The sequence below is a fragment of the Rhynchophorus ferrugineus genome, unplaced genomic scaffold, assembly GCF_030347505.1.
Source record: "Rhynchophorus ferrugineus isolate W39M unplaced genomic scaffold, kcgeb_rfMv2 rfM7, whole genome shotgun sequence".
NCBI lineage: Eukaryota > Metazoa > Arthropoda > Insecta > Coleoptera > Curculionidae > Rhynchophorus > Rhynchophorus ferrugineus.
In genome coordinates, this window is record NW_027472586.1 from 20,968,529 (window position 1) to 20,995,575 (window position 27,047).

Genomic DNA, 27,047 nt, shown 5'->3' on the forward strand with positions numbered 1-27,047 from the left:
ATCTCGTTGTAATTCACATTCCGTGTAATATTCGGCATGCTAATTACGTTGCCGATGGCCAAATTGAATTATCTCTTATAGTTTCCGAGATATGGACTATCGACATTTTACAATATTGGCTCTGTTTCTAACTTGGGTCAAAATTGTAAAATGGTCTTATGAATTAGCGATTTCGCTCCAATTCACATTCCAAGTAATATTTTTCATGCTAATTACGTTGCCGTTAGCCAAATTGCATTATCTCTTATAGTTTCCGAGATATGGACTATCGACATCTTGCAATATTGGCTCTGCTTCTAACTTGGGCCAGAATTGTAAAATGGTCTTATGAAATAGCGATTTCGTTGAAATTCACATTCCAAGTAATATTCGGCATGTTAATTACGTTGCCGATAGCCAAATTGCATTATCTCTTGTAGTTTCCGAGATATGGACTATCGACATTTTACAATATTGGCTCTGCTTCTAACTTGAGCCAGAATTGTAAAATGGTCTTATGAATTAGCGATTTCGTTGTAATTCACATTCCAAGTAATATTCGGCATGCTAATTACGTTGTCGATGGCCAAATTGCATTATCTCTTATAGTTTCCGAGATATGGACTATCGACATTTTACAATATTGGCTCTGCTTCTAACTTGAGCCAGAATTGTAAAATGGTCTTATGAATTAGCGATTTCGTTGTAATTCACATTCCAAGTAATATTCGGCATGCTAATTACACTGCCGATGGCCAAATTGCATTATCTCTTATAGTTTCCGAGATATGGACTATCCACATCTTGCAATATTGGCTCTGCTTCAAACTTGAGCCAGAATTGTAAAACGGTCTTATGAATTAGCGATTTCGTTGTAATTCACATTCCAAGTAATATTCGGCATGTTAATTACGTTGCCGATAGCCAAATTGCATTATCTCTTGTAGTTTCCGAGATATGGACTATCGACATTTTACAATATTGGCTCTGCTTCTAACTTGAGCCAGAATTGTAAAATGGTCTTATGAATTAGCGATTTCGTTGTAATTCACATTCCAAGTCATATTCGGCATGCTATTTACGTTGCCGATTGCCAAATTGCATTATCTCTTATAGTTTCCGAGATATGGACTATCCACATCTTGCAATATTGGCTCTGCTTCTAACTTGAGCCAGAATTGTAAAACGGTCTTATGAATTAGCGATTTCGTTGTAATTCACATTCCAAGTAATATTCGGCATGCTAATTACGTTGCCGATGGCCAAATTGCATTATCTCTTATAGTTTCCGAGATATGGACTATCGACATTTTACAATATTGGCTCTGCTTCTAACTTGAGCCAGAATTGTAAAATGGTCTTATGAATTAGCGATTTCGTTGTAATTCACATTCCAAGTAATATTCGGCATGCTAATTACACTGCCGATGGCCAAATTGCATTATCTCTTATAGTTTCCGAGATATGGACTATCGACATTTTACAATATTGGCTCTGCTTCTAACTTGGGCCAGAATTGTAAAATGGCCTTATGAATTATCGATTTCGTTGTAATTCACATTCCAAGTAATATTCGGCATGCTAATGACGTTGCCGATTGCCAAATTGCATTATCTCTTATAGTTTCCGAGATATGGACTATCGACATCTTGCAATATTGGCTCTGCTTCTAACTTGGGCCAGAATTATAAAATGGTCTTATGAAATAGCGATTTCGTTGAAATTCACATTCCATGTCATATTCGGCATGCTATTTACGTTGCCGATTGCCAAATTGCATTATCTCTTATAGTTTCCGAGATATGGACTATCCACATCTTGCAATATTGGCTCTGCTTCTAACTTTAGCCAGAATTGTAAAACGGTCTTATGAATTAGCGATTTCGTTGTAATTCACATTCCAAGTAATATTCGGCATGTTAATTACGTTGTCGATATCCAAATTGCATTATCTCTTGTAGTTTCCGAGATATGGACTATCGACATTTTACAATATTGGCTCTGCTTCTAACTTGAGCCAGAATTGTAAAATGGTCTTATGAATTAGCGATTTCGTTGTAATTCACATTCCAAGTAATATTCGGCATGCTAATTACGTTGCCGATGGCCAAATTGCATTATCTCTTATAGTTTCCGAGATATGGACTATCGACATTTTACAATATTGGCTCTGCTTCTAACTTGAGCCAGAATTGTAAAATGGTCTTATGAATTAGCGATTTCGTTGTAATTCACATTCCAAGTAATATTCGGCATGCTAATTACACTGCCGATGGCCAGATTGCATTATCTCTTATAGTTTCCGAGATATGGACTATCGACATTTTACAATATTGGCTCTGCTTCTAACTTGGGCCAGAATTGTAAAATGGCCTTATGAATTATCGATTTCGTTGTAATTCACATTCCAAGTTATATTCGGCATGCTAATTACGTTGCCGATTGCCAAATTGCATTATCTCTTATAGTTTCCGAGATACGGACTATCGACATTTTACAATATTGGCTCTGCTTCTAACTTGGGTCAAAATTGTAAAATGGTCTTATGAATTAGCGATTTCGTTGTAATTCACATTCCAAGTAATATTCGGCAATCTAATTACGTTGACGATTGCCAAATTGCGTTATCTCTTATAGTTTCCGAGATATGGACTATCGATATCTTGCAATATTGGCTCTGCTTCTAACTTGAGCCAGAATTGTAAAATGGTCTTATGAATTAGCGATTTCGTTGTAATTCACATTCCAAGTAATATTCGGCATGCTAATTACGTTGCCGATTGCCAAATTGCGTTATCTCTTGTAGTTTCCGAGATATGGACCATCGACATCTTGCAATATTGGCTCTGCTTCTAACTTGAGCCAGAATTGTAAAATGGTCTTATGAATTAGCGATTTCGTTGTAATTGACATTCCATGTAATATTCGGCATGCTAATTACGTTGCCGATCGCCAAATTGCATTATCTTTTATAGTTTCCGAGATATGGGCTATCGACATTTTACAATATTGGCTCTGTTTCTAACTTGGGTCAAAATTGTAAAATGGTCTTATGAATTAGCGATTTCGCTCCAATTCGGCATGCTAATTACGTTGCCGTTAGCCAAATTGCATTATCTCTTATAGTTTCCGAGATATGGACTATCCACATCTTGCAATATTGGCTCTGCTTCTAACTTGAGCCAGAATTGTAAAACGGTCTTATGAATTAGCGATTTCGTTGTAATTCACATTCCAAGTAATATTCGGCATGCTAATTACACTGCCGATGGCCAAATTGCATTATGTCTTATAGTTTCCGAGATATGGACTATCGACATTTTACAATATTGGCTCTGCTTCTAACTTGGGCCAGAATTGTAAAATGGCCTTATGAATTAGCGATTTCGTTGTAATTCACATTCCAAGTAATATTCGGCATGCAAATTACGTTGCCGATTACCAAATTGCGTTACCTCTTGTAGTTTCCGAGATATGGACTATCGACATCTTGCAATATTGGCTCTGCTTCTAACTTGAGCCAGAATTGTAAAATGGTCTTATGAATTAGCGATTTCGCTCCAATTCACATTCCAAGTAATATTCGGCATGCTAATTACGTTGCCGATGGCCAAATTGCATTATCTCTTATAGTTTCCGAGAAATGGACTATCGACATTTTACAATATTGGCTCTGCTTCTAACTTGGGTCAAAAGTGTAAAATGGTCTTATGAATTAGCGATTTCGCTCCAATTCACATTCCAAGTAATATCCGGCATGCTAATTACGTTGCCGATTACCAAATTGCGTTATCTCTTGTAGTTTCCGTGATATGGACTATCGACATCTTGCAATATTGGCTCTGCTTCTAATTTGAGCCAGAATTGTAAAATGGTCTTATGAATTAGCGATTTCGTTGTAATTCACATTCCAAGTAATATTCGGCATGCTAATTACACTGCCGATGGCCAAATTGCATTATCTCTTATAGTTTCCGAGATATGGACTATCGACATTTTACAATATTGGCTCTGCTTCTAACTTGGGTCAAAATTGTAAAATGGTCTTATAAATTAGCGATTTCGCCCCAATTCACATTCCAAGTAATATTTGGCATGCTAATTACGTTGCCGATTGCCAAATTGCATTATCTCTTATAGTTCCCGAGATATGAACTATCGACATCTTGCAATATTGGCTCTGCTTCTAACTTGAGCCAGAATTGTAAAATGGTCTTATGAATTAGCGATTTCGTTGTAATTCACATTCCAAGTAATATTCGGCATGCTAATTACGTTGCCGATTGCCATATTGCGTTATCTCTTGTAGTTTCCGAGATATGGACTGTCGACATCTTGCAATATTGGCTCTGCTTCTAACTTGGGCCAGTATTGTAAAATGGTCTTATGAATTAGCGGTTTCGTTGTAATTGACATTCCAAGTAATATTCGGCATGCTAATTACGTTGCCGATTGCCAAATTGCGTTATCTTTTGTAGTTTCCGAGATATGGACAATCGACATCTTGCAATATTGGCTCTGCTTCTAACTTGGGCCAGAATTGTAAAATGGTCTTATGAAATAGCGATTTCGTTGAAATTCACATTCCAAGTCATATTCGGCATGCTATTTACGTTGCCGATTGCCAAATTGCATTATCTCTTATAGTTTCCGAGATATGGACTATCCACATCTTGCAATATTGGCTCTGCTTCTAACTTGAGCCAGAATTGTAAAACGGTCTTATGAATTAGCGATTTCGTTGTAATTCACATTCCAAGTAATATTCGGCATGTTAATTACGTTGCCGATAGCCAAATTGCATTATCTCTTGTAGTTTCCGAGATATGGACTATCGACATTTTACAATATTGGCTCTGCTTCTAACTTGAGCCAGAATTGTAAAATGGTCTTATGAATTAGCGATTTCGTTGTAATTCACATTCCAAGTAATATTCGGCATGCTAATTACGTTGCCGATGGCCAAATTGCATTATCTCTTATAGTTTCCGAGATATGGACTATCGACATTTTACAATATTGGCTCTGCTTCTAACTTGAGCCAGAATTGTAAAATGGTCCTATGAATTAGCGATTTCGTTGTAATTCACATTCCAAGTAATATTCGGCATGCTAATTACACTGCCGATGGCCAAATTGCATTATCTCTTATAGTTTCCGAGATATGGACTATCGACATTTTACAATATTGGCTCTGCTTCTAACTTGGGCCAGAATTGAAAATGGCCTTATGAATTATCGATTTCGTTGTAATTCACATTCCAAGTAATATTCGGCATGCTAATTACGTTGCCGATTGCCAAATTGCATTATCTCTTATAGTTTCCGAGATACGGACTATCGACATTTTACAATATTGGCTCTGCTTCTAACTTGGGTCAAAATTGTAAAATGGTCTTATGAATTAGCGATTTCGTTGTAATTCACATTCCAAGTAATATTCGGCATGCTAATTACGTTGCCGATTGCCAAATTGCGTTATCTCTTGTAGTTTCCGAGATATGGACCATCGACATCTTGCAATATTGGCTCTGCTTCTAACTTGAGCCAGAATTGTAAAATGGTCTTATGAATTAGCGATTTCGTTGTAATTCACATTCCATGTAATATTCGGCATGCTAATTACGTTGCCGATGGCCAAATTGCATTATCTCTTATAGTTTCCGAGATATGGGCTATCGACATTTTACAATATTGGCTCTGTTTCTAACTTGGGTCAAGATTGTAAAATGGTCTTATGAATTAGCGATTTCGCTCCAATTCACATTCCAAGTAATATTCGGCATGCTAATTACGTTGCCGTTAGCCAAATTGCATTATCTCTTATAGTTTCCGAGATATGGACTATCGACATCTTGCAATATTGGCTCTGCTTCTAACTTGGGCCAGAATTGTAAAATGGTCTTATGAATTAGCGATTTCGTTGAAATTCACATTCCAAGTCATATTCGGCATGCTATTTACTTTGCCGATTGCCAAATTGCATTATCTCTTATAGTTTCCGAGATATGGACTATACACATCTTGCAATATTGGCTCTGCTTCTAACTTGAGCCAGAATTGTAAAACGGTCTTATGAATTAGAGATTTCGTTGTAATTCACATTCCAAGTAATATTCGGCATGCTAATTACACTGCCGATGGCCAAATTGCATTATGTCTTATAGTTTCCGAGATATGGACTATCGACATTTTACAATATTGGCTCTGCTTCTAACTTGGGCCAGAATTGTAAAATGGCCTTATGAATTAGCGATTTCGTTGTAATTCACATTCCAAGTAATATTCGGCATGCAAATTACGTTGCCGATTACCAAATTGCGTTATCTCTTGTAGTTTCCGAGATATGGACTATCGACATCTTGCAATATTGGCTCTGCTTCTAACTTGAGCCAGAATTGTAAAATGGTATTATGAATTAGCGATTTCGCTCCAATTCACATTCCAAGTAATATTCGGCATGCTAATTACGTTGCCGATGGCCAAATTGCATTATCTCTTATAGTTTCCGAGAAATGGACTATCGACATTTTACAATATTGGCTCTGCTTCTAACTTGAGCCAGAATTGTAAAATGGTCTTATGAATTAGCGATTTCGTTGTAATTCACATTCCAAGTAATATTCGGCATGCTAATTACACTGCCGATGGCCAAATTGCATTATCTCTTATAGTTTCCGAGATATGGACTATCGACATTTTACAATATTGGCTCTGCTTCTAACTTGGGTCAAAATTGTAAAATGGTCTTATGAATTAGCGATTTCGCTCCAATTCACATTCCAAGTAATATTTGGCATGCTAATTACGTTGCCGATTGCCAAATTGCATTATCTCTTATAGTTCCCGAGAAATGGACTATCGACATCTTGCAATATTGGCTCTGCTTCTAACTTGAGCCAGAATTGTAAAATGGTCTTATGAATTAGCGATTTCGTTGTAATTCACATTCCAAGTAATATTCGGCATGCTAATTACACTGCCGATGGCCAAATTGCATTATCTCTTATAGTTTCCGAGATATGGACTATCGACATTTTACAATATTGGCTCTGCTTCTAACTTGGGTCAAAATTGTAAAATGGTCTTATGAATTAGCGATTTCGTTCCAATTCACATTCCAAGTAATATTTGGCATGCTAATTACGTTGCCGATTGCCAAATTGCATTATCTCTTATAGTTCCCGAGATATGAACTATCGACATCTTGCAATATTGGCTCTGCTTCTAACTTGAGCCAGAATTGTAAAATGGTCTTATGAATTAGCAATTTCGTTGTAATTCACATTCCAAGTAATATTCGGCATGCTAATTACGTTGCCGATTGCCAAATTGCGTTATCTCTTGTAGTTTCCGAGATATGGACTATCGACATCTTGCAATATTGGCTCTGCTTCTAACTTGAGCCAGGATTGTAAAATGGTCTTATGAATTAGCGATTTCGTTGTAATTCACATTCCAAGTAATATTCGGCATGCTAATTACACTGCCGATTGCCAAATTGCGTTATCTCTTGTAGTTTCCGAGATATGGACTATCGACATCTTGCAATATTGGCTCTGCTTCTAACTTGGGCCAGAATTGTAAAATGGTCTTATGAATTAGCGATTTCGTTGTAATTCACATCCCAAGTAATATTCGGCATGCTAATTACGTTGCCGATTGCCAAATTGCATTATCTCTTATAGTTTCCGAGATATGGACTATCCACATCTTGCAATATTGGCTCTGTTTCTAACATGGGCCAGAATTGTAAAATGGTCTTATGAATTAGCGATTTCGTTGTAATTCACTTTCCAAGTAATATTCGGCATGCTAATTACACTGCCGATGGCAAAATTGCATTATCTCTTATAGTTTCCGAGATATGGACTATCGACATTTTACAATATTGGCTCTGCTTCTAACTTGGGTCAAAATTGTAAAATGGTCTTATGAATTAGCGATTTCGCTCCAATTCACATTCCAAGTAATATTCGGCATGCTAATTACGTTGCCGTTAGCCAAATTGCATTATCTCTTATAGTTTCCGAGATATGGACTATCGACATCTTGCAATATTGGCACTGCTTCTAACTTGGGCCAGAATTGTAAAATGGTCTTATGAATTAGCCATTTCGTTGTAATTCACATTCCAAGTAATATTCGGCATGTTAATTACGTTGCCGATAGCCAAATTGCATTATCTCTTGTAGTTTCCGAGATATGGACTATCGACATTTTACAATATTGGCTCTGCTTCTAACTTGAGCCAGAATTGTAAAATGGTCTTATGAATTAGCGATTTCGTTGTAATTCACATTCCAAGTCATATTCGGCATGCTATTTACGTTGCCGATTGCCAAATTGCATTATCTCTTATAGTTTCCGAGATATGGACTATCCACATCTTGCAATATTGGCTCTGCTTCTAACTTGAGCCAGAATTGTAAAACGGTCTTATGAATTAGCGATTTCGTTGTAATTCACATTCCAAGTAATATTCGGCATGCTAATTACGTTGCCGATGGCCAAATTGCATTATCTCTTATAGTTTCCGAGATATGGACTATCGACATTTTACAATATTGGCTCTGCTTCTAACTTGAGCCAGAATTGTAAAATGGTCTTATGAATTAGCGATTTCGTTGTAATTCACATTCCAAGTAATATTCGGCATGCTAATTACACTGCCGATGGCCAAATTGCATTATCTCTTATAGTTTCCGAGATATGGACTATCGACATTTTACAATATTGGCTCTGCTTCTAACTTGGGCCAGAATTGTAAAATGGCCTTATGAATTATCGATTTCGTTGTAATTCACATTCCAAGTAATATTCGGCATGCTAATTACGTTGCCGATTGCCAAATTGCATTATCTCTTATAGTTTCCGAGATATGGACTATCGACATCTTGCAATATTGGCTCTGCTTCTAACTTGGGCCAGAATTATAAAATGGTCTTATGAAATAGCGATTTCGTTGAAATTCACATTCCATGTCATATTCGGCATGCTAATTACGTTGCCGTTAGCCAAATTGCATTATCTCTTATAGTTTCCGAGATATGGACTATCCACATCTTGCAATATTGGCTCTGCTTCTAACTTTAGCCAGAATTGTAAAACGGTCTTATGAATTAGCGATTTCGTTGTAATTCACATTCCAAGTAATATTCGGCATGTTAATTACGTTGTCGATATCCAAATTGCATTATCTCTTGTAGTTTCCGAGATATGGACTATCGACATTTTACAATATTGGCTCTGCTTCTAACTTGAGCCAGAATTGTAAAATGGTCTTATGAATTAGCGATTTCGTTGTAATTCACATTCCAAGTAATATTCGGCATGCTAATTACGTTGCCGATGGCCAAATTGCATTATCTCTTATAGTTTCCGAGATATGGACTATCGACATTTTACAATATTGGCTCTGCTTCTAACTTGAGCCAGAATTGTAAAATGGTCTTATGAATTAGCGATTTCGTTGTAATTCACATTCCAAGTAATATTCGGCATGCTAATTACACTGCCGATGGCCAGATTGCATTATCTCTTATAGTTTCCGAGATATGGACTATCGACATTTTACAATATTGGCTCTGCTTCTAACTTGGGCCAGAATTGTAAAATGGCCTTATGAATTATCGATTTCGTTGTAATTCACATTCCAAGTTATATTCGGCATGCTAATTACGTTGCCGATTGCCAAATTGCATTATCTCTTATAGTTTCCGAGATACGGACTATCGACATTTTACAATATTGGCTCTGCTTCTAACTTGGGTCAAAATTGTAAAATGGTCTTATGAATTAGCGATTTCGTTGTAATTCACATTCCAAGTAATATTCGGCAATCTAATTACGTTGACGATTGCCAAATTGCGTTATCTCTTATAGTTTCCGAGATATGGACTATCGATATCTTGCAATATTGGCTCTGCTTCTAACTTGAGCCAGAATTGTAAAATGGTCTTATGAATTAGCGATTTCGTTGTAATTCACATTCCAAGTAATATTCGGCATGCTAATTACGTTGCCGATTGCCAAATTGCGTTATCTCTTGTAGTTTCCGAGATATGGACCATCGACATCTTGCAATATTGGCTCTGCTTCTAACTTGAGCCAGAATTGTAAAATGGTCTTATGAATTAGCGATTTCGTTGTAATTGACATTCCATGTAATATTCGGCATGCTAATTACGTTGCCGATCGCCAAATTGCATTATCTCTTATAGTTTCCGAGATATGGGCTATCGACATTTTACAATATTGGCTCTGTTTCTAACTTGGGTCAAAATTGTAAAATGGTCTTATGAATTAGCGATTTCGTTCCAATTCACATTCCAAGTAATATTCGGCATGCTAATTACATTGCCGGTTGCCAAATTGCATTATCTCTTATAGTTTCCGAGATATGGACTATCGACATCTTGCAATATTGGCTCTGCTTCTAACTTGGGCCAGAATTGTAAAATGGTCTTATGAATTAGCGATTTCGTTGAAATTCACATTCCAAGTCATATTCGGCATGCTATTTACTTTGCCGATTGCCAAATTGCATTATCTCTTATAGTTTCCGAGATATGGACTATCCACATCTTGCAATATTGGCTCTGCTTCTAACTTGAGCCAGAATTGTAAAACGGTCTTATGAATTAGCGATTTCGTTGTAATTCACATTCCAAGTAATATTCGGCATGCTAATTACACTGCCGATGGCCAAATTGCATTATGTCTTATAGTTTCCGAGATATGGACTATCGACATTTTACAATATTGGCTCTGCTTCTAACTTGGGCCAGAATTGTAAAATGGCCTTATGAATTAGCGATTTCGTTGTAATTCACATTCCAAGTAATATTCGGCATGCAAATTACGTTGCCGATTACCAAATTGCGTTACCTCTTGTAGTTTCCGAGATATGGACTATCGACATCTTGCAATATTGGCTCTGCTTCTAACTTGAGCCAGAATTGTAAAATGGTCTTATGAATTAGCGATTTCGCTCCAATTCACATTCCAAGTAATATTCGGCATGCTAATTACGTTGCCGATGGCCAAATTGCATTATCTCTTATAGTTTCCGAGAAATGGACAATCGACATTTTACAATATTGGCTCTGCTTCTAACTTGGGTCAAAAGTGTAAAATGGTCTTATGAATTAGCGATTTCGCTCCAATTCACATTCCAAGTAATATCCGGCATGCTAATTACGTTGCCGATTACCAAATTGCGTTATCTCTTGTAGTTTCCGTGATATGGACTATCGACATCTTGCAATATTGGCTCTGCTTCTAACTTGAGCCAGAATTGTAAAATGGTCTTATGAATTAGCGATTTCGTTGTAATTCACATTCCAAGTAATATTCGGCATGCTAATTACACTGCCGATGGCCAAATTGCATTATCTCTTATAGTTTCCGAGATATGGACTATCGACATTTTACAATATTGGCTCTGCTTCTAACTTGGGTCAAAATTGTAAAATGGTCTTATAAATTAGCGATTTCGCCCCAATTCACATTCCAAGTAATATTTGGCATGCTAATTACGTTGCCGATTGCCAAATTGCATTATCTCTTATAGTTCCCGAGATATGAACTATCGACATCTTGCAATATTGGCTCTGCTTCTAACTTGAGCCAGAATTGTAAAATGGTCTTATGAATTAGCGATTTCGTTGTAATTCACATTCCAAGTAATATTCGGCATGCTAATTACGTTGCCGATTGCCATATTGCGTTATCTCTTGTAGTTTCCGAGATATGGACTGTCGACATCTTGCAATATTGGCTCTGCTTCTAACTTGGGCCAGTATTGTAAAATGGTCTTATGAATTAGCGGTTTCGTTGTAATTCACATTCCAAGTAATATTCGGCATGCTAATTACGTTGCCGATTGCCAAATTGCGTTATCTCTTGTAGTTTCCGAGATATGGACAATCGACATCTTGCAATATTGGCTCTGCTTCTAACTTGGGCCAGAATTGTAAAATGGTCTTATGAAATAGCGATTTCGTTGAAATTCACATTCCAAGTCATATTCGGCATGCTATTTACGTTGCCGATTGCCAAATTGCATTATCTCTTATAGTTTCCGAGATATGGACTATCCACATCTTGCAATATTGGCTCTGCTTCTAACTTGAGCCAGAATTGTAAAACGGTCTTATGAATTAGCGATTTCGTTGTAATTCACATTCCAAGTAATATTCGGCATGTTAATTACGTTGCCGATAGCCAAATTGCATTATCTCTTGTAGTTTCCGAGATATGGACTATCGACATTTTACAATATTGGCTCTGCTTCTAACTTGAGCCAGAATTGTAAAATGGTCTTATGAATTAGCGATTTCGTTGTAATTCACATTCCAAGTAATATTCGGCATGCTAATTACGTTGCCGATGGCCAAATTGCATTATCTCTTATAGTTTCCGAGATATGGACTATCGACATTTTACAATATTGGCTCTGCTTCTAACTTGAGCCAGAATTGTAAAATGGTCCTATGAATTAGCGATTTCGTTGTAATTCACATTCCAAGTAATATTCGGCATGCTAATTACACTGCCGATGGCCAAATTGCATTATCTCTTATAGTTTCCGAGATATGGACTATCGACATTTTACAATATTGGCTCTGCTTCTAACTTGGGCCAGAATTGAAAATGGCCTTATGAATTATCGATTTCGTTGTAATTCACATTCCAAGTAATATTCGGCATGCTAATTACGTTGCCGATTGCCAAATTGCATTATCTCTTATAGTTTCCGAGATACGGACTATCGACATTTTACAATATTGGCTCTGCTTCTAACTTGGGTCAAAATTGTAAAATGGTCTTATGAATTAGCGATTTCGTTGTAATTCACATTCCAAGTAATATTCGGCATGCTAATTACGTTGCCGATTGCCAAATTGCGTTATCTCTTGTAGTTTCCGAGATATGGACCATCGACATCTTGCAATATTGGCTCTGCTTCTAACTTGAGCCAGAATTGTAAAATGGTCTTATGAATTAGCGATTTCGTTGTAATTCACATTCCATGTAATATTCGGCATGCTAATTACGTTGCCGATGGCCAAATTGCATTATCTCTTATAGTTTCCGAGATATGGGCTATCGACATTTTACAATATTGGCTCTGTTTCTAACTTGGGTCAAGATTGTAAAATGGTCTTATGAATTAGCGATTTCGCTCCAATTCACATTCCAAGTAATATTCGGCATGCTAATTACGTTGCCGTTAGCCAAATTGCATTATCTCTTATAGTTTCCGAGATATGGACTATCGACATCTTGCAATATTGGCTCTGCTTCTAACTTGGGCCAGAATTGTAAAATGGTCTTATGAATTAGCGATTTCGTTGAAATTCACATTCCAAGTCATATTCGGCATGCTATTTACTTTGCCGATTGCCAAATTGCATTATCTCTTATAGTTTCCGAGATATGGACTATCCACATCTTGCAATATTGGCTCTGCTTCTAACTTGAGCCAGAATTGTAAAACGGTCTTATGAATTAGAGATTTCGTTGTAATTCACATTCCAAGTAATATTCGGCATGCTAATTACACTGCCGATGGCCAAATTGCATTATGTCTTATAGTTTCCGAGATATGGACTATCGACATTTTACAATATTGGCTCTGCTTCTAACTTGGGCCAGAATTGTAAAATGGCCTTATGAATTAGCGATTTCGTTGTAATTCACATTCCAAGTAATATTCGGCATGCAAATTACGTTGCCGATTACCAAATTGCGTTATCTCTTGTAGTTTCCGAGATATGGACTATCGACATCTTGCAATATTGGCTCTGCTTCTAACTTGAGCCAGAATTGTAAAATGGTATTATGAATTAGCGATTTCGCTCCAATTCACATTCCAAGTAATATTCGGCATGCTAATTACGTTGCCGATGGCCAAATTGCATTATCTCTTATAGTTTCCGAGAAATGGACTATCGACATTTTACAATATTGGCTCTGCTTCTAACTTGAGCCAGAATTGTAAAATGGTCTTATGAATTAGCGATTTCGTTGTAATTCACATTCCAAGTAATATTCGGCATGCTAATTACACTGCCGATGGCCAAATTGCATTATCTCTTATAGTTTCCGAGATATGGACTATCGACATTTTACAATATTGGCTCTGCTTCTAACTTGGGTCAAAATTGTAAAATGGTCTTATGAATTAGCGATTTCGTTCCAATTCACATTCCAAGTAATATTTGGCATGCTAATTACGTTGCCGATTGCCAAATTGCATTATCTCTTATAGTTCCCGAGATATGAACTATCGACATCTTGCAATATTGGCTCTGCTTCTAACTTGAGCCAGAATTGTAAAATGGTCTTATGAATTAGCGATTTCGTTGTAATTCACATTCCAAGTAATATTCGGCATGCTAATTACGTTGCCGATTGCCAAATTGCGTTATCTCTTGTAGTTTCCGAGATATGGACTATCGACATCTTGCAATATTGGCTCTGCTTCTAACTTGAGCCAGGATTGTAAAATGGTCTTATGAATTAGCGATTTCGTTGTAATTCACATTCCAAGTAATATTCGGCATGCTAATTACACTGCCGATTGCCAAATTGCGTTATCTCTTGTAGTTTCCGAGATATGGACTATCGACATCTTGCAATATTGGCTCTGCTTCTAACTTGGGCCAGAATTGTAAAATGGTCTTATGAATTAGCGATTTCGTTGTAATTCACATCCCAAGTAATATTCGGCATGCTAATTACGTTGCCGATTGCCAAATTGCATTATCTCTTATAGTTTCCGAGATATGGACTATCCACATCTTGCAATATTGGCTCTGTTTCTAACATGGGCCAGAATTGTAAAATGGTCTTATGAATTAGCGATTTCGTTGTAATTCACTTTCCAAGTAATATTCGGCATGCTAATTACACTGCCGATGGCAAAATTGCATTATCTCTTATAGTTTCCGAGATATGGACTATCGACATTTTACAATATTGGCTCTGCTTCTAACTTGGGTCAAAATTGTAAAATGGTCTTATGAATTAGCGATTTCGCTCCAATTCACATTCCAAGTAATATTCGGCATGCTAATTACGTTGCCGTTAGCCAAATTGCATTATCTCTTATAGTTTCCGAGATATGGACTATCGACATCTTGCAATATTGGCACTGCTTCTAACTTGGGCCAGAATTGTAAAATGGTCTTATGAATTAGCCATTTCGTTGTAATTCACATTCCAAGTAATATTCGGCATGCTATTTTCGTTGCCGATTGCCAAATTGCATTATCTCTTATAGTTTCCGAGATATGGACTATCCACATCTTGCAATATTGGCTCTGCTTCTAACTTGAGTCAGAATTGTAAAACGGTCTTATGAATTAGCGATTTCGTTCTAATTCACATTCCAAGTAATATTGGGCATGCTAATTACGTTGCCGATTGCCAAATTGCATTATCTCTTATAGTTTCCGAGATATGGACTATCGACATCTTGCAATATTGGCTCTGCTTCTAACTTGGGCCAGAATTGTAAAATGGTCTTATGAATTAGCGATTTCGTTGTAATTCACATTCCAAGTAATATTCGGCATGCTAATTACGTTGCCGATAGCTAAATTGCGTTATCTCTTGTAGTTTCCGAGATATGGACCATCGACATCTTACAATATTGGCTCTGCTTCTAACTTGAGCCAGAATTGTAAAATGGTCTTATGAATTAGCGATTTCGTTGTAATTCACATTCCAAGTAATATTCGGCATGCTAATTACACTGCCGATGGCCAAATTGCATTATCTCTTATAGTTTCCGAGATATGGACTATCGACATTTTACAATATTGGCTCTGCTTCTAACTTGGGTCAAAATTGTAAAATGATCTTATGAATTAGCGATTTCGTTGTAATTCACATTCCAAGTAATATTCGGCATACTAAGTACGTTGCCGATTGCCAAATTGCGTTATCTCTTATAGTTTCCGAGATATGGACTATCGAAATCTTGCAATATTGGCTCTGCTTCTAACTTGAGCCAGAATTGTAAAATGGTCTTATGAATTAGCGATTTCGTTGTAATTCACATTCCAAGTAATATTCGGCATGCTAATTACGTTGCCGTTTGCCAAATTGCGTTATCTCTTATAGTTTCCGAGATATGGACTATCGACATCTTACAATATTGGCTCTGCTTCTAACTTGGGCCAGAATTGTAAAATGGCCTTATGAATTAGCGATTTCGCCCCAATTCACATTCCAAGTAATATTCGGCATGCTAATTACGTTGCCGTTAGCCAAATTGCATTATCTCTTATAGTTTCCGAGATATGGACTATCGACATCTTGCAATATTGGCTCTGCTTCTAAATTGGGCCAGAATTGTAAAATGGTCTTATGAATTAGCGATTTCGTTGTAATTCACATTCCAAGTAATATTCGGCATGCTAATTACGTTGTCGATTGCCAAATTGCGTTATCTCTTGTAGTTTCCGAGATATGGACTATCGACATCTTGCAATATTGGCTCTGCTTCTAACTTGAGCCAGAATTGTAAAATGGTCTTATGAATTAGCGATTTCGTTGTAATTCACATTCCAAGTAATATTCGGCATGCTAATTACACTGCCGATGGCCAAATTGCATTATCTCTTATAGTTTCCGAGATATGGACTATCGACATCTTGCAATATTGGCTCTGCTTCTAACTTGAGCCAGGATTGTAAAATGGTCTTATGAATTAGCGATTTCGTTGTAATTCACATTCCAAGTAATATTCGGCATGCTAATTACACTGCCGATTGCCAAATTGCGTTATCTCTTGTAGTTTCCGAGATATAGACTATCGACATCTTGCAATATTGGCTCTGCTTCTAACTTGGGCCAGAATTGTAAAATGGTCTTATGAATTAGCCATTTCGTTGTGATTCACATCCCAAGTAATATTCGGCATGCTAATTACGTTGCCGATTGCCAAATTGCGTTATCTCTTATAGTTTCCGAGATATGGACTATCGACATCTTGCAATATTGGCTCTGCTTCTAACTTGGGCCAGAATTGTAAAATGGTCTTATGAATTAGCTATTTCTTTGTAATTCATATTCCAAGTAATATTCGGCATGCTAATTACGTTGCCGATTGCCAAATTGCATTATCTCTTATAGTTTCCGAGATATGGACTATCCACATCTTGCAATATTGGCTCTGTTTCTAACATGGGACAGAATTGTAAAATGGTCTTATGAATTAGCGATTTCGTTGTAATTCACTTTCCAAGTAATATTCGGCATGCTAATTACACTGCCGATGGCAAAATTGCATTATCTCTTATAGTTTCCGAGATATGGACTATCGACATTTTACAATATTGGCTCTGCTTCTAACTTGGGTCAAAATTGTAAAATGGTCTTATGAATTAGCGATTTCGCTCCAATTCACATTCCAAATAATATTCGGCATGCTAATTACGTTGCCGTTAGCCAAATTGCATTATCTCTTATAGTTTCCGAGATATGGACTATCGACATCTTGCAATATTGGCTCTGCTTCTAACTTGGGCCAGAATTGTAAAATGGTCTTATGAATTAGCGATTTCGTTGTAATTCACATTCCAAGTAATATTCGGCATGCTATTTACGTTGCCGATTGCCAAATTGCATTATCTCTTATAGTTTCCGAGATATGGACTATCCACATCTTGCAATATTGGCTCTGCTTCTAACTTGAGTCAGAATTGTAAAACGGTCTTATGAATTAGCGATTTCGTTCTAATTCACATTCCAAGTAATATTGGGCATGCTAATTACGTTGCCGATTGCCAAATTGCATTATCTCTTATAGTTTCCGAGATATGGACTATCGACATCTTGCAATATTGGCTCTGCTTCTAACTTGGGCCAGAATTGTAAAATGGTCTTATGAATTAGCGATTTCGTTGTAATTCACATTCCAAGTAATATTCGGCATGCTAATTACGTTGCCGATTGCCAAATTGCGTTATCTCTTATAGTTTCCGAGATATGGACTATCGACATCTTGCAATATTGGCTCTGCTTCTAACTTGAGCCAGAATTGTAAAATGGTCTTATGAATTAGCGATTTCGTTGTAATTCACATTCCAAGTAATATTCGGCATGCTAATTACGTTGCCGATTGCCAAATTGCGTTATCTCTTATAGTTTAAGAGATATGGACTATCGACATCTTGCAATATTGGCTCTGCTTCTAACTTGGGCCAGAATTGTAAAATGGTCTTATTAATTAGCAATTTCGCTCCAATTCACATTCCAAGTAATATTCGGCATGCTAATTACGTTGCCGATGGCCAAATTGCATTATCTTTTATAGTTTCCGAGATATGGACTATCGACATCTTGCAATATTGGCTCTGCTTCTAACTTGGGCCAGAATTGTAAAATGGTCTTATGAATTAGCGATTTCGTTGTAATTCACTTTCCAAGTAATATTCGGCATGCTAATTACATTGCCGGTTGCCAAATTGCATTATCTCTTATAGTTTCCGAGATATGGACTATCGACATTTTACAATATTGGCTCTGCTTCTAACTTGGGTCAGAATTGTAAAATGGCCTTATGAATTTGCGATTTCGTTGTAATTCACATTCCAAGTAATATTTGGCATGCTAATTACGTTGCCGATTGCCAAATTGCATTATCTCTTATAGTTCCCGAGATATGAACTATCGACATCTTGCAATATTGGCTCGGCTTCTAACTTGAGCCAGAATTGTAAAATGGTCTTATGAATTAGCGATTTCGTTGTAATTCACATTCCAAGTAATATTCGGCATGCTAATTACACTGTCGATGGCAAAATTGCATTATCTCTTATGGTTTCCGAGATATGGACTATCGACATTTTACAATATTGGCTCTGCTTCTAACTTGGGCCAGAATTGTAAAATGGCCTTATGAATTAGCGATTTCGTTGTAATTCACATTCCAAGTAATATTCGGCATGCTAATTACACTGCCGATTGCCAAATTGCGTTATCTCTTGTAGTTTCCGAGATATGGACTATCGACATCTTGCAATATTGGCTCTGCTTCTAACTTGGGCCAGAATTGTAAAATGGTCTTATGAATTAGCGATTTCGTTGTAATTCACATTCCAAGTAATATTCGGCATGCTAATTACGCCGCCGATTGCCAAATTGCGTTATCTCTTGTAGTTTCCGATATATGGACTATCGACATCTTGCAATATTGACTCTGCTTCTAACTTGAGCCAGGATTGTAAAATGGTCTTATGAATTAGCGATTTCGTTGTAATTCACATTCCAAGTAATATTCGGCATGCTAATTACACTGCCGATTGCCAAATTGCGTTATCTCTTGTAGTTTCCGAGATATGGACTATCGACATCTTGCAATATTGGCTCTGCTTCTAACTTGGGCCAGAATTGTAAAAAGGTCTTATGAATTAGCGATTTCGTTGTAATTCACATCCCAAGTAATATTCGGCATGCTAATTACGTTGCCGATTGCCAAATTGCGTTATCTCTTATAGTTTCCGAGATATGGACTATCGACATTTTACAATATTGGCTCTGCTTCTAACTTGGGTCAAAATTGTAAAATGGTCTTATGAATTAGCGATTTCGCTCCAATTCACATTCCAAGTAATATTTGGCATGCTAATTACGTTGCCGATTGCCAAATTGCATTATCTCTTATAGTTCCCGAGATATGAACTATCGACATCTTGCAATATTGGCTCTGCTTCTAACTTGAGCCAGAATTGTAAAATGGTCTTATGAATTAGCGATTTCGTTGTAATTCACATTCCAAGTAATATTCGGAATGCTAATTGCGTTGCCGATTGCCAAATTGCGTTATCTCTTGTAGTTTCCGAGATATGGACTATCGACATCTTGCAATATTGGCTCTGCTTCTAACCTGAGCCAGGATTGTAAAATGGTCTTATGAATTAGCGATTTCGTTGTAATTCACTTTCCAAGTAATATTCGGCATGCTAATTACACTGCCGATTGCCAAATTGCGTTATCTCTTGTAGTTTCCGAGATATGGACTATCGACATCTTGCAATATTGGCTCTGCTTCTAACTTGGGCCAGAATTGTAAAATGGTCTTATGAATTAGCGATTTCGTTGTAATTCACATTCCAAGTAATATTCGGCATGCTAATTACGTTGCCGATTGCCAAATTGCGTTATCTCTTGTAGTTTCCGAGATATGGACTATCGACATCTTGCAATATTGGCTCTGCTTCTAACTTGAGCCAGGATTGTAAAATGGTCTTATGAATTAGCGATTTCGTTGTAATTCACATTCCAAGTAATATTCGGCATGCTAATTACACTGCCGATTGCCAAATTGCGTTATCTCTTGTAGTTTCCGAGATATGGACTATCGACATCTTGCAATATTGGCTCTGCTTCTAACTTGGGCCAGAATTGTAAAATGGTCTTATGAATTAGCGATTTCGTTGTAATTCACATCCCAAGTAATATTCGGCATGCTAATTACGTTGCCGATTGCCAAATTACGTTATTTCTTATAGTTTCCGAGATATGGACTATCGACATCTTGCAATATTGGCTCTGCTTCTAACTTGGGCCAGAATTGTAAAATGGTCTTATGAATTAGCGATTTCGCTCAATTCACATTCCAAGAATTTGGCATGCTAATTACGTTGCCGATTGCCAAATTGCATTATCTCTTATAGATCCCGAGATATGAACTATCGACATCTTGCAATATTGGCTCTGCTTTTAACTTGATCCAGAATTGTAAAATGGTCTTATGAATTACCGATTTCGTTGTAATTCACATTCCAAGTAATATTCGGCATGCTAATTACGTTGCCGATTGCCAAATTGCGTTATCTCTTGTAGTTTCCGAGATATGGACTATCGACATCTTGCAATATTGGCTCTGCTTCTAACTTGGGCCAGAATTGTAAAATGGTCTTATGAATTAGCGATTTCGTTGTAATTCACATTCCAAGTAATATTCGGCATGCTAATTACACTGCAGATGGCCAAATTGCGTTATCTCTTGTAGTTTCCGAGATATGGACTATCGACATCTTGCAATATTGGATCTGCTTCTAACTTGGGTCAAAATTGTAAAATGGACTTATGAATTAGCGATTTCGTTGTAATTCACATTAAAAGTAATATTCGGCATGCTAATTACGTTGCCGATTGCCAAATTGCGTTATCTCTTGTAGTTTCCGAGATATGGACCATCGACATCTTGCAATATTGGCTCTGCTTCTAACTTGAGCCAGAATTGTAAAATGGTTTTATGAATTAGCGATTTCGTTGTAATTCACATTCCAAGTAATATTTGGCATGCTAATTACGTTGCCGTTAGCCAAATTGCATTATCTCTTATAGTTTCCGAGATATGGACTATCGACATTTTACAATATTGGCTCTGTTTCTAACTTGGGTCAAAATTGTAAAATGGTCTTATGAATTAGCGATTTCGTTGTAATTCACATTCCAAGTAATATTTGGCATGCTAATTACGTTGCCGATGGCCAATTTGAATTATCTCTTATAGTTTCCGAGATATGGACTATCGACATTTTACAACATTGGCTCTGTTTCTAACTTGGGTCAAAATTGTAAAATGGTCTTATGAATTAGCGATTTCGCTCCAATTCACATTCCAAGTAATATTTGGCATGCTAATTACGTTGCCGTTAGCCAAATTGCATTATCTCTTATAGTTTCCGAGATATGGACTATCGACATCTTGCAATATTGGCTCTGCTTCTAACTTGGGCCAGAATTGTAAAATGGTCTTATGAAATAGCGATTTCGTTGAAATTCACATTCCAAGTCATATTCGGCATGCTATTTACGTTGCCGATTGCCAAATTGCATTATCTCTTATAGTTTCCGAGATATGGACTATCCACATCTTGCAATATTGGCTCTGCTTCTAACTTGAGCCAGAATTGTAAAACGGTCTTATGAATTAGCGATTTCGTTGTAATTCACATTCCAAGTAATATTCGGCATGTTAATTACGATGCCGATAGCCAAATTGCATTATCTCTTGTAGTTTCCGAGATATGGACTATCGACATTTTACAATATTGGCTCTGCTTCTAACTTGGGCCAGAATTGTAAAATGGTCTTATGAATTAGCGATTTCGTTGTAATTCACATTCCAAGTAATATTCGGCATGCTAATTACGTTGCCGATGGCCAAATTGCATTATCTCTTATAGTTTCCGAGATATGGGCTATCGACATTTTACAATATTGGCTCTGTTTCTAACTTGGGTCAAAATTGTAAAATGGTCTTATGAATTAGCGATTTCGCTCCAATTCACATTCCAAGTAATATTCGGCATGCTAATTACGTTGCCGTTAGCCAAATTGCATTATCTCTTATAGTTTCCGAGATATGGACTATCGACATCTTGTAATATTGGCTCTGCTTCTAACTTGGGCCAGAATTGTAAAATGGTCTTATGAATTAGCGATTTCGTTGAAATTCACATTCCAAGTCATATTCGGCATGCTATTTACTTTGCCGATTGCCAAATTGCATTATCTCTTATAGTTTCCGAGATACGGACTATCGACATTTTACAATATTGGCTCTGCTTCTAACTTGGGTCAAAATTGTAAAATGGTCTTATGAATTAGCGATTTCGTTGTAATTCACATTCCAAGTAATATTCGGCATGCTAATTACGTTGCCGATTGCCAAATTGCGTTATCTCTTATAGTTTCCAAGATATGGACTATCGATTTCTTGCAATATTGGCTCTGCTTCTAACTTGAGCCAGAATTGTAAAATGGTCTTATGAATTAGCGATTTCGTTGTAATTCACATTCCAAGTAATATTCGGCATGCTAATTACGTTGCCGATTGCCAAATTGCGTTATCTCTTGTAGTTTTCGAGATATGGACCATCGACATCTTGCAATATTGGCTCTGCTTCTAACTTGAGCCAGAATTGTAAAATGGCCTTATGAATTAGCGATTTCGTTGTAATTCACATTCCGAGTAATATTCGGCATGCAAATTACGTTGCCGATTACCAAATTGCGTTATCTCTTGTAGTTTCCGAGATATGGACTATCGACATCTTGCAATATTGGCTCTGCTTCTAACTTGAGCCAGAATTGTAAAATGGTCTTATGAATTAGCGATTTCGCTCCAATTCACATTCCAAGTAATATTCGGCATGCTAATTACGTTGCCGATGGCCAAATTGCATTATCTCTTATAGTTTCCGAGAAATGGACTATCGACATTTTACAATATTGGCTCTGCTTCTAACTTGGGTCAAAAGTGTAAAATGGTCTTATGAATTAGCGATTTCGCTCCAATTCACATTCCAAGTAATATCCGGCATGCTAATTACGTTGCCGATTACCAAATTGCGTTATCTCTTGTAGTTTCCGAGATATGGACTATCGACATCTTGCAATATTGGCTCTGCTTCTAACTTGGGCCAGAATTGTAAAATGGTCTTATGAATTAGCGATTTCGTTGTAATTCACATTCCAAGTAATATTCGGCATGCTAATTACGTTGCCGATGGCCAAATTGCATTATCTCTTATAGTTTCCGAGATATGGGCTATCGACATTTTACAATATTGGCTCTGTTTCTAACTTGGGTCAAAATTGTAAAATGGTCTTATGAATTAGCGATTTCGCTCCAATTCACATTCCAAGTAATATTCGGCATGCTAATTACGTTGCCGTTAGCCAAATTGCATTATACACTGCCGATGGCCAAATTGCATTATCTCTTATAGTTTCCGAGATATGGACTATCGACATTTTACAATATAGGCTCTGCTTCTAACTTGGGTCAAAATTGTAAAATGGTCTTATAAATTAGCGATTTCGCTCCAATTCACATTCCAAGTAATATTTGGCATGCTAATTACGTTGCCGATTGCCAAATTGCATTATCTCTTATAGTTCCCGAGATATGAACTATCGACATCTTTCAATATTGGCTCTGCTTCTAACTTGAGCCAGAATTGTAAAATGGTCTTATGAATTAGCGATTTCGTTGTAATTCACATTCCAAGTAATATTCGGCATGCTAATTACGTTGCCGATTGCCATATTGCGTTATCTCTTGTAGTTTCCGAGATATGGACTATCGACATCTTGCAATATTGGCTCTGCTTCTAACTTGGGCCAGTATTGTAAAATGGTCTTATGAATTGGCGATTTCGTTGTAATTCACATTCCAAGTAAAATTCGGCATGCTAATTACGTTGCCGATTGCCAAATTGCGTTATCTCTTGTAGTTTCCGAGATATGGACTATCGACATCTTGCAATATTGGCTCTGCTTCTAACTTGAGCCAGGATTGTAAAATGATCTTATGAATTAGCGATTTCGTTGTAATTCACATTCCAAGTAATATTCGGCATGCTAATTACACTGCCGATTGCCAAATTGCGTTATCTCTTGTAGTTTCCGAGATATGGACTATCGACATCTTGCAATATTGGCTCTGCTTCTAACTTGGGCCAGAATTGTAAAATGGTCTTATGAATTAGCGATTTCGTTGTAATTCACATCCCAAGTAATATTCGGCATGCTAATTACGTTGCCGATTGCCAAATTGCGTTATCTCTTATAGTTTCCGAGATATGGACCATCGACATCTTGCAATATTGGCTCTGCTTCTAACTTGAGCCAGAATTGTAAAATGGTCTTATGAATTAGCGATTTCGTTGTAATTCACATTCCATGTAATATTCGGCATGCTAATTACGTTGCCGATGGCCAAATTGCATTATCTCTTATAGTTTCCGAGATATGGGCTATCGACATTTTACAATATTGGCTCTGTTTCTAACTTGGGTCAAAATTGTAAAATGGTCTTATGAATTAGCGATTTCGCTCCAATTCACATTCCAAGTAATATTCGGCATGCTAATTACGTTGCCGTTAGCCAAATTGCATTATCTCTTATAGTTTCCGAGATATGGACTATCGACATCTTGCAATATTGGCTCTGCTTCTAACTTGGGCCAGAATTGTAAAATGGTCTTATGAGTTAGCGATTTCGTTGAAATTCACATTCCAAGTCATATTCGGCTTGCTATTTACTTTGCCGATTGCCAAATTGCATTATCTCTTATAGTTTCCGAGATATGGACTATCCACATCTTGCAATATTGGCTCTGCTTCTAACTTGGGTCAAAATTGTAAAATGGTCTTATAAATTAGCGATTTCGCTCCAATTCACATTCCAAGTAATATTTGGCATGCTAATTACGTTGCCGATTGCCAAATTGCATTATCTCTTATAGTTCCCGAGATATGAACTATCGACATCTTGCAATATTGGCTCTGCTTCTAACTTGAGCCAGAATTGTAAAATGGTCTTATGAATTAGCGATTTCGTTGTAATTCACATTCCAAGTAATATTCGGCATGCTAATTACGTTGCCGATTGCCATATTGCGTTATCTCTTGTAGTTTCCGAGATATGGACTATCGACATCTTGCAATATTGGCTCCGCTTCTAACTTGGGCCAGTATTGTAAAATGGTCTTATGAATTGGCGATTTCGTTGTAATTCACATTCCAAGTAAAATTCGGCATGCTAATTACGTTGCCGATTGCCAAATTGCGTTATCTCTTGTAGTTTCCGAGATATGGACTATCGACATCTTGCAATATTGGCTCTGCTTCTAACTTGAGCCAGGATTGTAAAATGATCTTATGAATTAGCGATTTCGTTGTAATTCACATTCCAAGTAATATTCGGCATGCTAATTACACTGCCGATTGCCAAATTGCGTTATCTCTTGTAGTTTCCGAGATATGGACTATCGACATCTTGCAATATTGGCTCTGCTTCTAACTTGGGCCAGAATTGTAAAATGGTCTTATGAATTAGCGATTTCGTTGTAATTCACATCCCAAGTAATATTCGGCATGCTAATTACGTTGCCGATTGCCAAATTGCGTTATCTCTTATAGTTTCCGAGATATGGACCATCGACATCTTGCAATATTGGCTCTGCTTCTAACTTGAGCCAGAATTGTAAAATGGTCTTATGAATTAGCGATTTCGTTGTAATTCACATTCCATGTAATATTCGGCATGCTAATTACGTTGCCGATGGCCAAATTGCATTATCTCTTATAGTTTCCGAGATATGGGCTATCGACATTTTACAATATTGGCTCTGTTTCTAACTTGGGCAAAATTGTAAAATGGTCTTATGAATTAGCGATTTCGCTCCAATTCACATTCCAAGTAATATTCGGCATGCTAATTACGTTGCCGTTAGCCAAATTGCATTATCTCTTATAGTTTCCGAGATATGGACTATCGACATCTTGCAATATTGGCTCTGCTTCTAACTTGGGCCAGAATTGTAAAATGGTCTTATGAGTTAGCGATTTCGTTGAAATTCACATTCCAAGTCATATTCGGCTTGCTATTTACTTTGCCGATTGCCAAATTGCATTATCTCTTATAGTTTCCGAGATATGGACTATCCACATCTTGCAATATTGGCTCTGCTTCTAACTTGAGCCAGAATTGTAAAACGGTCTTATGAATTAGCGATTTCGTTGTAATTCACATTCCAAGTAATATTCGGCATGCTAATTACACTGCCGATGGCCAAATTGCATTATGTCTTATAGTTTCCGAGATATGGACTATCGACATTTTACAATATTGGCTCTGCTTCTAACTTGGGCCAGAATTGTAAAATGGCCTTATGAATTAGCGATTTCGTTGTAATTCACATTCCAAGTAATATTCGGCATGCAAATTACGTTGCCGATTACCAAATTGCGTTATCTCTTGTAGTTTCCGAGATATGGACTATCGACATCTTGCAATATTGGCTCTGCTTCTAACTTGAGCCAGAATTGTAAAATGGTCTTATGAATTAGCGATTTCGCTCCAATTCACATTCCAAGTAATATTCGGCATGCTAATTACGTTGCCGATGGCCAAATTGCATTATCTCTTATAGTTTCCGAGAAATGGACTATCGACATTTTACAATATTGGCTCTGCCTCTAACTTGGGTCAAAAGTGTAAAATGGTCTTATGAATTAGCGATTTC